The following is an 11588-nucleotide window of genomic DNA, read 5'->3' as shown; positions in this document are numbered from 1 at the left end:
ATTGTTCAATTCCCACCTATGAGTGAGAACATGCGGTGTTTGGTTTTTTGTCCTTGCAATAGTTTACTGAGAATGATGGTTTCCAGTTTCATCCATGTCCCTACAAAGGACGTGAACTCATCATTTTTTATGGCTGCATAGTATTCCATGGTGTATATGTGCCACATTTTCTTAATCCAGTCTATTGCTGTTGGACATTTGGGTTGGTTCCAAGTCTTTGCTATTGTGAATAGTGCCGCAATAAACATATGTGTGCATGTGTCTTTATAGCAGCATGATTTATAGTCCTTTGGGTATATACCCAGTAATGGGATGGCTGGGTCAAATGGTATTTCTAGTTCTCGATCCCTGAGGAATCGCCACACTGACTTCCACAATGGTTGAACTAGTTTACAGTCCCACCAACAGTGTAAAAGTGTTCCTATTTCTCCACGTCCTCTCCAGCACCTGTTGTTTCCTGACTTTTTAATGATGGCCATTCTAACTGGTGTGAGATGGTATCTCATTGTGGTTTTGATTTGCATTTCTCTGATGGCCAGTGATGATGAGCATTTTTTCATGTGTTTTTTGGCTGCATAAATCTCTTCTTTTGAGAAGTGTCTGTTCATGTCCTTTGCCCACTTTTTGATGGGGTTGTTTGTTTTTTTCTTGTAAATTTGTTTGAGTTCATTGTAGATTCTGGATATTAGCTCTTTGTCAGATGAGTAGGTTGCAAAAATTTTCTCCCATTCTGTAGGTTGCCTGTTCACTCTGATGGTAGTTTCTTTTGCTGTGCAGAAGCTCTTTAGTTTAATTAGATCCCATTTGTCAATTTTGGCTTTTGTTGCCATTGCTTTTGGTGTTTTAGACATGAAGTCCTTGCCCACGCCTATGTCCTGAATGGTATTGCCTAGGTTTTCTTCTAGGGTTTTTATGGTTTTAGGTCTAACATGTAAGTCTTTAATCCATCTTGGAATTAATTTTTGTATAAGGTGTAAGGAAGGGATCCAGTTTCAGCTTTCTACATATGGCTAGTCAGTTTTCCCAGCACCATTTATTAAATAGGGAATCCTTTTCCCATTGCTTGTTTTTGTCAGGTTTGTCAAAGATCAGATAGTTGTAGATATGGGGCATTATTTCTGAGGGCTCTATTCTGTTCCATTGATCTATGTCTCCCAGAAATACAATCTACCATCAGAGAATACTACAAACACCTCTACGCAAATAAACTAGAAAATCTAGAAGAAATGGATAAATTCCTCGACAAATACACCCTCCCAAGACTAAACCAGGAAGAAGTTGAATCTCTGAATAGACCAATAACAGGCTCTGAAATTGTGGCAATAATCAATAGCTTACCAACCAAAAAGAGTCCAAGACCTGATGGATTCACAGCCGAATTCTACCAGAGGTACAAGGAGGAACTGGTACCATTCCTTCTGAAACTATTCCAATCGATAGAAAAAGAGGGAATCCTCCCTAACTCATTTTGTGAGGCCAGCATCATCCTGACACCAAAGCCTGGCAGAGACACAACCAAAAAAGAGAATTTCAGACCAATATCCTTGATGAACATTGATGCAAAAATCCCCAATAAAATACTGGCAAACCGAATCCAGCAGCACATCAAAAAGCTTATCCACCACGATCAAGTCAGCTTCATCCCTGGGATGCAAGGCTGGTTCAACATACGCAAATCAATAAATGTAATCCAGCATATAAACAGAACCAAAGACAAAAACCACATGATTATCTCAATAGATGCAGAAAAGGCCTTTGACAAAATTCAACAACCCTTCATGCTAAAAACTCTCAATAAATTAGGTATTGATGGGACGTATCTCAAAATAATAAGAGCTATCTATGACAAACCCACAGCCAATATCATACTGAATGGGCAAAAACTGGAAGCATTCCCTTTGAAAACTGGCACAAGACAGGGATGCCCTCTCTCACCACTCCTATTCAACATAGTGCTGGAAGTTCTGGCCAGGGCAATCAGGCAGGAGAAGGAAATAAAGGTTATTCAATTAGGAAAAGAGGAAGTCAAATTGTCCCTGTTTGAAGATGACATGATTATATATCTAGAAAACCCCATTGTCTCAGCCCAAAATCTCCTTAAGCTGATAAGCAACTTCAGCAAAGTCTCAGGATACAAAATCAATGTACAAAAATCACAAGCATTCTTGGTTTCAGTTTTCGTTGTAAAGTGTTGGGAATATGATTTTAAAAGCCCCTCCTAGCTCTGTCAGATCAGGCCCATTGGTAATAGTATGTGTTAAACACCTGCTATGTTCCAGGAACTGTTCTAGGTATTAAGAAAGCAGCAATGAGTGCAGGAGAAGAAAACCCCTATCCTCACAGGGCTTTCATTTCAATGTTGAATGTATTCCCCTATGAGTAGCACCACAAAGCATCCGAAAACAAGTGCTTCTTCTCCCTCCGTTTCTTTACCCCGCAATTATTCTCTAACTCAGCAACTGAACTATTGCTTCAAACCCTCCCACGAAAGTCCTCTAACAAATGCCAGCAATTGACCTTCTATTCACAACATCCAATGGATTCTTCTAGTCTGCATTTTACTTAAGCTCTAGGTGGAATGTAACACTATTATTTGTTTTCTTCTTAGACTGATCATCTCTTTCAGCACTGATTTCTCTCAAGAATGACCATTCCTTTCCCTGAATATACATGTAGTCAACCTTTATTATTTATGGAGTCTGTTTTTTGCAAATTTGCCTATGCTAAAATTTTTTTGTAACTCCAAAAGTGATCCTGATAGGGTTTTTGAGGTCACTCACAAACGTGTGCCGAGGAGCACAAAATTTGAGCTTCCTGATGGGCATGCTCTCAGCTGAGGCTGACCAAGGTGATGCTTTGCTTTCCCATTTCAGTTCCCATACTATTAAGAAGTTTCCTTATCGCGGCCTATTCAGTGCACATTTTTCACATATTTGTGCTTTTTGTTCATGACTTTACTGTTTAAAATAGCCCCAGGCCTAGTACTGAAGTGCTGTTTAGTGTTTCCAAGCACAAGAAAGCTGTACTATGCCTTATGAAGAAAATAAGTGTTAGATAAACTTTGTTCGGGCATGAGTTCAACATTAATAAATTGACAATGTAGATTAAATATGTTATTTTTAAACAGAAACACACACAAAACAAGGTTACCACTGATAAGTTGGTGAAAACGTCGTGACCAGAGGTTTGCAGGAACCTAACCCTGTATTTCCCCTAAAAGAAATGGCTCAGCATTTTCTAATCCAGGGTTCACAGTGGCTTCAGAGAACGTAACTGCCATGAATAATGAAAATCAACATATTTTTAAATCCAACTTCTCTTTCCTTACCATTCCTTAAATGTTGGCATTCCTTGGGACACTCTCTTGGTCCCATTGCTCTTCTCATCCTGTGAATTCTCCAAGACTACCCCCTTCTCTCCTAGAAAGGACTCCAGACATGTATATCCAGCTGCTGTATATGTGTATTCCCTACTCCTGGCCCCAACTAAAAATCCCAAACTAGGAGTTCGAGACCATCCTGGCCAACATGATGAAACCCCATCTCTACTAAAAATACAAAAAATTATCTGGGTGTGGTGGCACGGGCCTGTAATCCCAGCTATTCAGGAGGCTAAGGCAGGAGAATCACTTGAATCCGGGAGGTGGAGGTTGCAGTGAGCCGAGTTTGCGCCACTGTACTCCAGCCTGGGCAACAAAACCAAAACTCTGTCTCAAAAAAAAGAAAAAAAATCCCAAACTACGCTTACTACCTCATCGATGTGTTCTTCCTTGAAGAGTCCCAGTTTAATAGATGATATCACCCAAGTAGGTAAGCCAGATCATGGAGAATCCTTCTTCACTTCTCTGATCCCTTCCCTACTCCCTCTAGCTCCCAGGTGGTTGACTCTAGCTCCTTAATGTCTCTCAGCTCACTCTCTTCCTTTCTGCTCCCATGGCTACTCCTTAGACCTGGCCCCATGGTTGTGGCCTAGAGTGATGAACTGGCTTCTCAAGTCCTCTACCTATAGTCAGTATTGTACCCCCTTTTCTACACCTTCAATCCATCTTCCACATTGGGGCCCAAATGAGAGTTCTATTTAATAGCAATGTAATAGCTGACATTGACTTCATGGGTCTGTGTCCCAGGCATCATGCTAGAGACCTGACACATACTATCTGTAATCCTCAGGTTGCAGGTATACACAATTATAACCATTTTCCATCAAAGGAACTGAGATTCACAGGTGATAAAACCTTAACTCCTAAGCACTAGAACACAGGAGCCTTTATGATTGAGTCTCTGGCCACTTCATTAATTTCATGTGTTGACAAATTTTTTCTTACCTCTCTGTGTATCCTACCCTCTAGCAGTTTAAAACTATATGTGGTTTTCCCAAACGTTTTGTGCTGCTTCACCTTTTCATGCCATTCTTTAGCTATGCCCTCTGCTTGTCATGATCTTTCTTGCCTTGTCTATGACAGCCTACTCAACGTACTACACTCAACTTAATAAAACTGGCTTTAATAAAACTTCTACAGCTTCCCAAGTAGAGCAGGCCACAGTCTTTTCTGTTCCCACTATACTCTGCAGAAACTTCTATTGCAGTGTCACCTTACCACATTTAGCGCTTAAATGTCTTTCTCTATGTAGACTCTTCTCTTTAGACGTGACACCTTTTCTCTGGATGAACTCATTTTTGCTTATTACTTCTATGACAGTCAATAAGATCACGAGTTTCTAACCAATATTACTGCTCAATTGCCTCTACTCAGCTGCCTATCCCAATATCTGCTTACTGGACCTTTGTACCAGAATGGTCCAAGCCAAATTAATTATTTTTTCTCTAATTTGCACTACTTCTAGATGCACAATGAATGGAACGCCATCTGTCTGCTGTTCAAGCAAGAAAATTTGGAATTGTCAATTTCCCCCCTACTTCTATCTACACATAGTGTCTATCTTTAAATTCTATTTACCCTAGAGCTATCCTATTAATACATTTCGTACCCATCACCTTTCTCTCCACTCCAACTGGCCATATCAGATCACTATCTTCCTGTCAATGCACCCAGCTCCTAACTTATTTCTCTACCTCCAATCTTGCCAAAATGATTCTCCTTATTCTCATCAGAGTGCTGCTTATAAGGAACAAATGGGATCTCCCCAGTTCATTCCATCATAATCCTTTAGTGTCTTGCCATGGCCAGTAGGATAGCGTAAGCTCACAAGCATTACAGAACCCTTCATGCTTTTCTCTCTGGCTTTGTCTCTCTCTCTACTTCTCCCTTTTATGTAAGTCTTTCAGCCTCATCTGACTATTCACAGATCTTCAAAGGTGGAATTGTGTATGTTCTTTCTTTTTGGGCTGGGTGAATTGTATATTTTCTTTTCTCTTTTCTTTTCTTTTTTTTTTTTTTTGAGGTGGAGTCCCACTCTGTCACCCAGGCTGGAGTGCAGTGGTGTGATGTCAGCTCACTGCAACCTCTGCCTCCTGGGTTCGAGTGATTCTCGTGTCTCAGCCTCCCAAGTAGCTAATACTACAGGTACAAGCCACCACGCCCGGCTAATGTTTCATATTTTTGGTAGAGATGGGGTTTAACCACGTTGACCAGGCTGGTCTCGAACTCCTGACCTCAGGTGATCTGCCTGCCTCGGCCTCCCAAAGTGCTGGGATTACAGGCGTGAGCCACTGCACCTGGCCGAATTGTCGATTTTCTTTATGACTTGGCTAGAGAATTTCTAGTTTGGATTGTGTCCTCTACTTTCAGAGAACTCTGCCTCTGACTGCATACTGTGCACTTTAAACACCTTAAAGGCAGGAACTGTGTATAATACTCACAGCATGGCCTAGGGGCCAGCATGGAGGAGGTGAGGTATAGATGTTTGTTGAATGACTGTATGAACTCACAATTTTGAAGGTGTTGACCATGGGCATTGTTGACCTGGTATATATTTGATTGACCAATGGCAGCATCACAAGTCATACCATTGACCAATGGACAGGATCACTTGTGATGGCATCTTCTGATGCCATCAAGGGCTGCGTTCCCAGGAGAAAACAAATTACTGGGATCTTAGAGATATTCTCCCTTTCCTATGCCTTCAGAGACATATCTAAGCTTAGCTATGCTTTCTCTCATCCTCTGAGTTTCAGCAACGACCATCCATAGCAGTTAAGAAAATTTCAAATAGCTTTAAGTTAGGCAACAAGTTACCTTTTGCATAATGTTTGCATAATGCATGATGCAAAATGTTCCTATGTCACTAATTTTTTTTTCATGGAAAAAATGGTGTGCTACATCTTTTTGACTTATGTTTTAATTTCTAGATATTCTTCTTTCCTCCTGGCAAAGCTAACTTTAGGGTTGGAGGACTTGAATGCCCAGTGACATTTGGTGACAATCTGAAGCTACCAAGGAAAGAAAATATTTCTTCTTTGTGATACAATTGTTTAAAACATGGTTGCAAGCAGGTTTAAGTAGGACTTCTTTTTTTTAAAGCATAGTTGATTTAAGCAGAAACTTGAAAAATAAAACACAAAAAGACAGCTATAAAATAATATGCATAGCATGACCCCATTTTTGTAAAACAAGAATAATCCAGTTAGCATAGCTTAGAAAAAATGGAAAGAAAGAATATGCACTTGGCTGTTTAATAGTGTTCTTTTTTTTTGTTTTTCTGGAAGCTATGATTATAGTGGACCTTCAATTTTAACATTACTTATTTCTGGTTTTGCTATGCAAAAAAAGTGCAGAAAACTCTGGGAAAAATTTTATTTATAGCTTTATCCTGGGGGCTGTTTTGCTTTTCTACATTTTCAGAGTGAAAATGCTGTCTAAACCAATCAGTTAACAATTTGGTTAATTATTGTTACTGCCATTATTTTGGTTTCCTGTGACACTGGAAGAATGTTTTCTAGCTTGGTCCCTTGTCCAAGCAAATGTTACCAATTTTTGAAAAAGAGACTGTGCAACATCCTCAGAAGTAGCCAAGTCTAGGATGTATCTTTTGTTTAAACGTGCGGGGATAAGTTATTCTATAAGCATATGATTATACTGTAAAATCTTAGACCTTCATAATTCAGTGAGTAATGATTTCCCAAAAGCTAAAATTTGTCAGTTACTTGCAGCTAGTAATTTCCAGGTTATGAGGCTACTTCGACAATGGGTGAGACTCTGGGGGTTGCTTATGGGTAGCGCCTCCAGCAGTGAAGCTGTTGTGGGCTTGTGCCACTGCCATAGGGGCCACACTCTGAGTCAGAAAGGACCTCAGGAAAGGTGTTCAAACGCCCAACTGATGCAAGAATCCCTCTGCAACATCCACGACATGGCAGACTCCTGTTTAAAACTTTCTGACAGCTTCCCACGCTCACAGGGCAAAGTTCAAACTCCTTGACGTGCTTCAGGAGGCCTTGCGCAGTCTGGCCTCTACTTACATCTCCAATTTTGTTTTTCGGTGTTCATCAATTTGCTTACTAATTCCTTTATCAACCCATGCATCAAATATTTACTGAGTGTTTACAGTGTACCAGGCACTATTTTGGGAATTGAAAATACACAACAATAAATGAAACAGACAAAATCCTCTTGGAGCTTGCATTCCAGCGGTCTAAGAAACACAGTAAACAGTCTGGGCACAGTGGCTCATGCCTGTAATCCCAGCACTTTGGGAGGCCAAGGTGGGTGGATTGCCTGAGGTCAGGAGTTTGCAACTAGCCTGGCTAACATGGTGAAACCCCGTCTCTACTAAAAATACAACAAAATTAGCCGGGCGTGGTGGCACACACCTGTAGTCCCAACTACTTGGGAAGCTGAGGCCGGAGAATCGCTTCAACCCGGGAGGCAGAGGTTGCAGTGAGCCGAGATTGTGCCACTGCACTCCAGCCTGAGCAGCAGAGGGAGATTCCTTCTCAAAAAAAAAAGAAACACAGTAAACAAATAAATAAAACATGTTGTGTCAGGTAGTAATGAATGCCATGGGGAAAAATAAAGCATGGAAAATGTAGTGATTTTAAATACAGGCACACATTCTTTGATACTTCTACCTCCAAGAGGTTGAGCCTAATTCCTTTTCCCTCTAGTTTGGGCTGGACTTAGTGGCTCACTTCAAATGAATGAAATAAATCAGAAGCAATGACGTGTGTCTCTGGAGCCTAGGCCACAGAAGGCACTATGTCTTCCTCTTCTCTCTCTTAGATCACACTCTCTGGGAGATGTTAGCTGCCACGTTGTGAGCAGCCATATAGAGACAGCCTTGTGTAACGACAAATTGAGGCTGCAGACAGCAGCCATCTGAGTGAACCTTCTTGGAAGTGGATTGATTCCCCAGCCCCTGTCAAGCCTGCAGATGACTGCATCCTTGGCCAACTGTTTACTACAATGTCATGGGTGACCCTGAGCTAGATTCCTTAGAAATGATAAGAGATGACAAATGTTCTTTGCTTTAATCTGCTGAGTTTTGGGGCAATTTGTTATACAGTGATAGGTAACTAATACAAAAAGAAAATAGGGAAGGTGTATGTTGGGTGGTGCTGGCTGTTGCCAGGGTAATTACAGGAGGCCTCACTGAGAAGGAGCCTTGCAGCCAACTCTTGAGGAAGGTGAGGGAGTGAGCCCTGAGTACGTCTGGAGAAGATTTCTTGCCACTCTTCCTGTTGCACTGTGGTCATACAGAACTTGCCTCAGTCGTTGGAACACACCATTTTCCTTCTTAACTCCAGGCCTTCCCACAGGTTATCGTTTCTACTCACAACTCACACCTCCTCACCCTCCCCTGCCACCCCACCTCACTTCCAATGCTGGCCACCTCATTAACTCCTCATTTATCTATCAGGTCTCAGCTTAGGTGCTGCTTTTTCCAGAAAGCCATTCATATCTGCCTAGCTTTGGGTAAGTACCCCTTCTGCGTGGTTCCTTGTGGTTCCCAGTCATAGCACTTGACACAGTGTAGGATGATGGCCTTTTGGGTTTTTTTTTTTTTTTTTTTTTGGCCATTAGAGGGATTATATTCTCTGTGAGGACAGGGCCATATCTTTTGCAGTTGTAACTGCCACAGCCAGCAGAGTAATTGACACTTGGCAGGAACTCAGTCAATAGCTCCTAAGTGCGTGAAGACATTCTGTTCCACCATCGAATGGCAGTCACACAAACCCTCACCATCTCAGTTTCCTCATCTTTAAAATACCCTCCTTCCAGGATTATGGTGAGGATGACAAATGCGCTATGTAAGTCACCCAGCAGAGTAAGTTCTGTAGAAGCAATAGTCAAATTCTAGTGCAGGAAGTCTGTTCCCTTATAAGACAGTCCCTTCCATTCCATTGTTCAGCAGTTCTAATTAGGAGAAAACTGTTGTATTGAAACTGGACAAATTGAGGATAAATACCTTCTCCGAGTAGGGCCCATTTTGATTTTTCATTCACAATTAGATGGATATTTTAGGACACAAGAGAACAATTCTAGTCAAATCTTTCTTTCCTTCTGTTCATCAGGTTTATTGAGTTATAATTTGCTATAGTAAAATTCACCCTTTTTAGGTGTGCAGTTCTATGAGTTTGGACAAACGCATGCAGTTTAACTACTGTCACCAGTCAACAGGTTTTCACTTTTTATTAATTCTCTGTTGACAGCTCAAAGTAGTGTACGGTTCTTACTTAGTACTGCATCCACTCTCTGCCAAAACCAACTCTCCAATTTTAAATGATCTTGGCTTGTTCTCTCAGTGTTTGGTGCTTGGACATCTGGGGGTGCCTGTGTTTTTGTCTGAATCTCTGCAGCCAGAAGGATTGTTATTCCAAAGTGTAACCAATCATTAACCAAAATATTATTACATTTATTCTGATTCCTTTTATTACCATCTCTCAGAGCAGAAATTGTGAATAGGCAATGATAACCCTTTAGCTTCATTTGGGACCCTGAAGAGCAAAATTCTTTCTCTTCTGTAATAAAAATAGAAAAAGGAAGATTTTGAAACAAAGAGGGGTTTCTAACAAGAAATTTGCACACGTACATGTTTCTCCCCTGCTCTGAAGCTCTATTGTACTTGTTGTCAACACTGTTTGTCATTTTAGTGCTCCCTAATTGCCACTCCTTTGTGTTTGACAACACTAATTTGATTATAAGATGAGGAACTTTTCCCTGTTTCTTTCCTCCTACATAAAGAGGATGAGCGCAGGACTGGGTACACAGTTAAAACCCAATAAATGTTCTTTTGAGAGACTAACTTGTAGGGAGAGGTGGCTTTTGGTAAATTCATGGGAAGGTTCTTTGCAGATAGATCAGGATTTCTGAACAGAACTTCCATTTAGAAAGCCAGATCTTTTAATTTATTATGATGAATAAAGTTTTCACCAGATTAACTGTGGTTTCACTAATAAATTATGAAATAAATTGCCTAGCAATACAGCGTAGTAAGTGTAGACATCTAGGAAGGTGGATTATCTCAAAAGATCAAGGTAAAGTTTAGGTTCCATCTGTGGGTACAAAGAAATGAAAGAAGGAAGCCTTTGTGGCTCTTGAGGTGAAGTGATGCTAGCATCCACTTCTTTCCCCCAATCCTCCTCAGTTTATAAGTCATTGTCGAGAATACTAAACCACCAGGGCGATACAGGGGAATCCCATAGGTGAACATGACTTTAGAACATGCTTTCGGAGAGGGTCTCTGAAAGAGGTTTTCTGGACATCTCAGTCGGGGGAGCTCATGGATACCTGGCAGTAAGTACGCAGTAATGTCCCAGAAATCAACCTGATGCAATTTTACTGCAATTTTCTGTTCTTGGGTCATATACAAAAATATCAAAAGCACTTTCTGCTCTTTCTCAATAGCAATGAATGCAATTAACCACAAATATTTCCAAAGAGGTTACAGAAATTTTAATGTTATGAGAAAGTCAGGGGGTCAGGACAGGGTTGAGCCTAACGCTTATGTGTAAGAGGCACAAGAAGTTGCTAAGAGACACTTATCCAAAATCTTTTTTTTTTTTTTTTTGAGGCAGAATCTCACTCTGTTGCCAAGATGGAGTGCAATGGCATGATCTTGGCTCACTGCAACCTCTGCCTCCCGGGTTCAAGCAATTCTCCTGCCTCAGTCTCCTGAGTAGCCGGGACTACAGGCATGCAGCACCACCCCCGGCTAATTTTATGTATTTTTAGTAGAGATAGGGTTTCACCATGTTGGCCAGGATGGTCTCGATCTCTTGACCTTGTGATCTGCCTGCCTCGGCCTCCCAAAGTGCTGGGATTACAGACGTGAGCCACTGCGCCCAGCCTTATCCAAAATCTTTACAGCCATTTTGTCTACATTTTTTATTAGTTTTTTTTTGGGGGAGCGGCTAAGACGTTAAAGGATGTTGCAGAAATACCTATCTGCATTTAAGCTTTTCTAGCGATTAATGCCTAGGTATGCATTAGTTGGTACCCCCTTGGGTAGTGGCAACACAGGCCAGGTAAATTTTTATAAGTTTGGGCAGAATGTACCATTCAGAGCATGGGGTGCTTCTATGGAGGTTGTGCCTCCATGGGAGAAACACTGGAGACCCTGGACAGCCTGAGGGTCAAATAAAGGCAACCAGGGCTGGCGAAACAACAAGAGGGGAACAGGTCTAATGAAGAT

Source organism: Symphalangus syndactylus, chromosome 13, assembly GCF_028878055.3.
Source record: "Symphalangus syndactylus isolate Jambi chromosome 13, NHGRI_mSymSyn1-v2.1_pri, whole genome shotgun sequence".
Classification (NCBI taxonomy): Eukaryota; Metazoa; Chordata; class Mammalia; order Primates; family Hylobatidae; genus Symphalangus; species Symphalangus syndactylus.
This window is presented reverse-complemented; position numbering follows the sequence as displayed.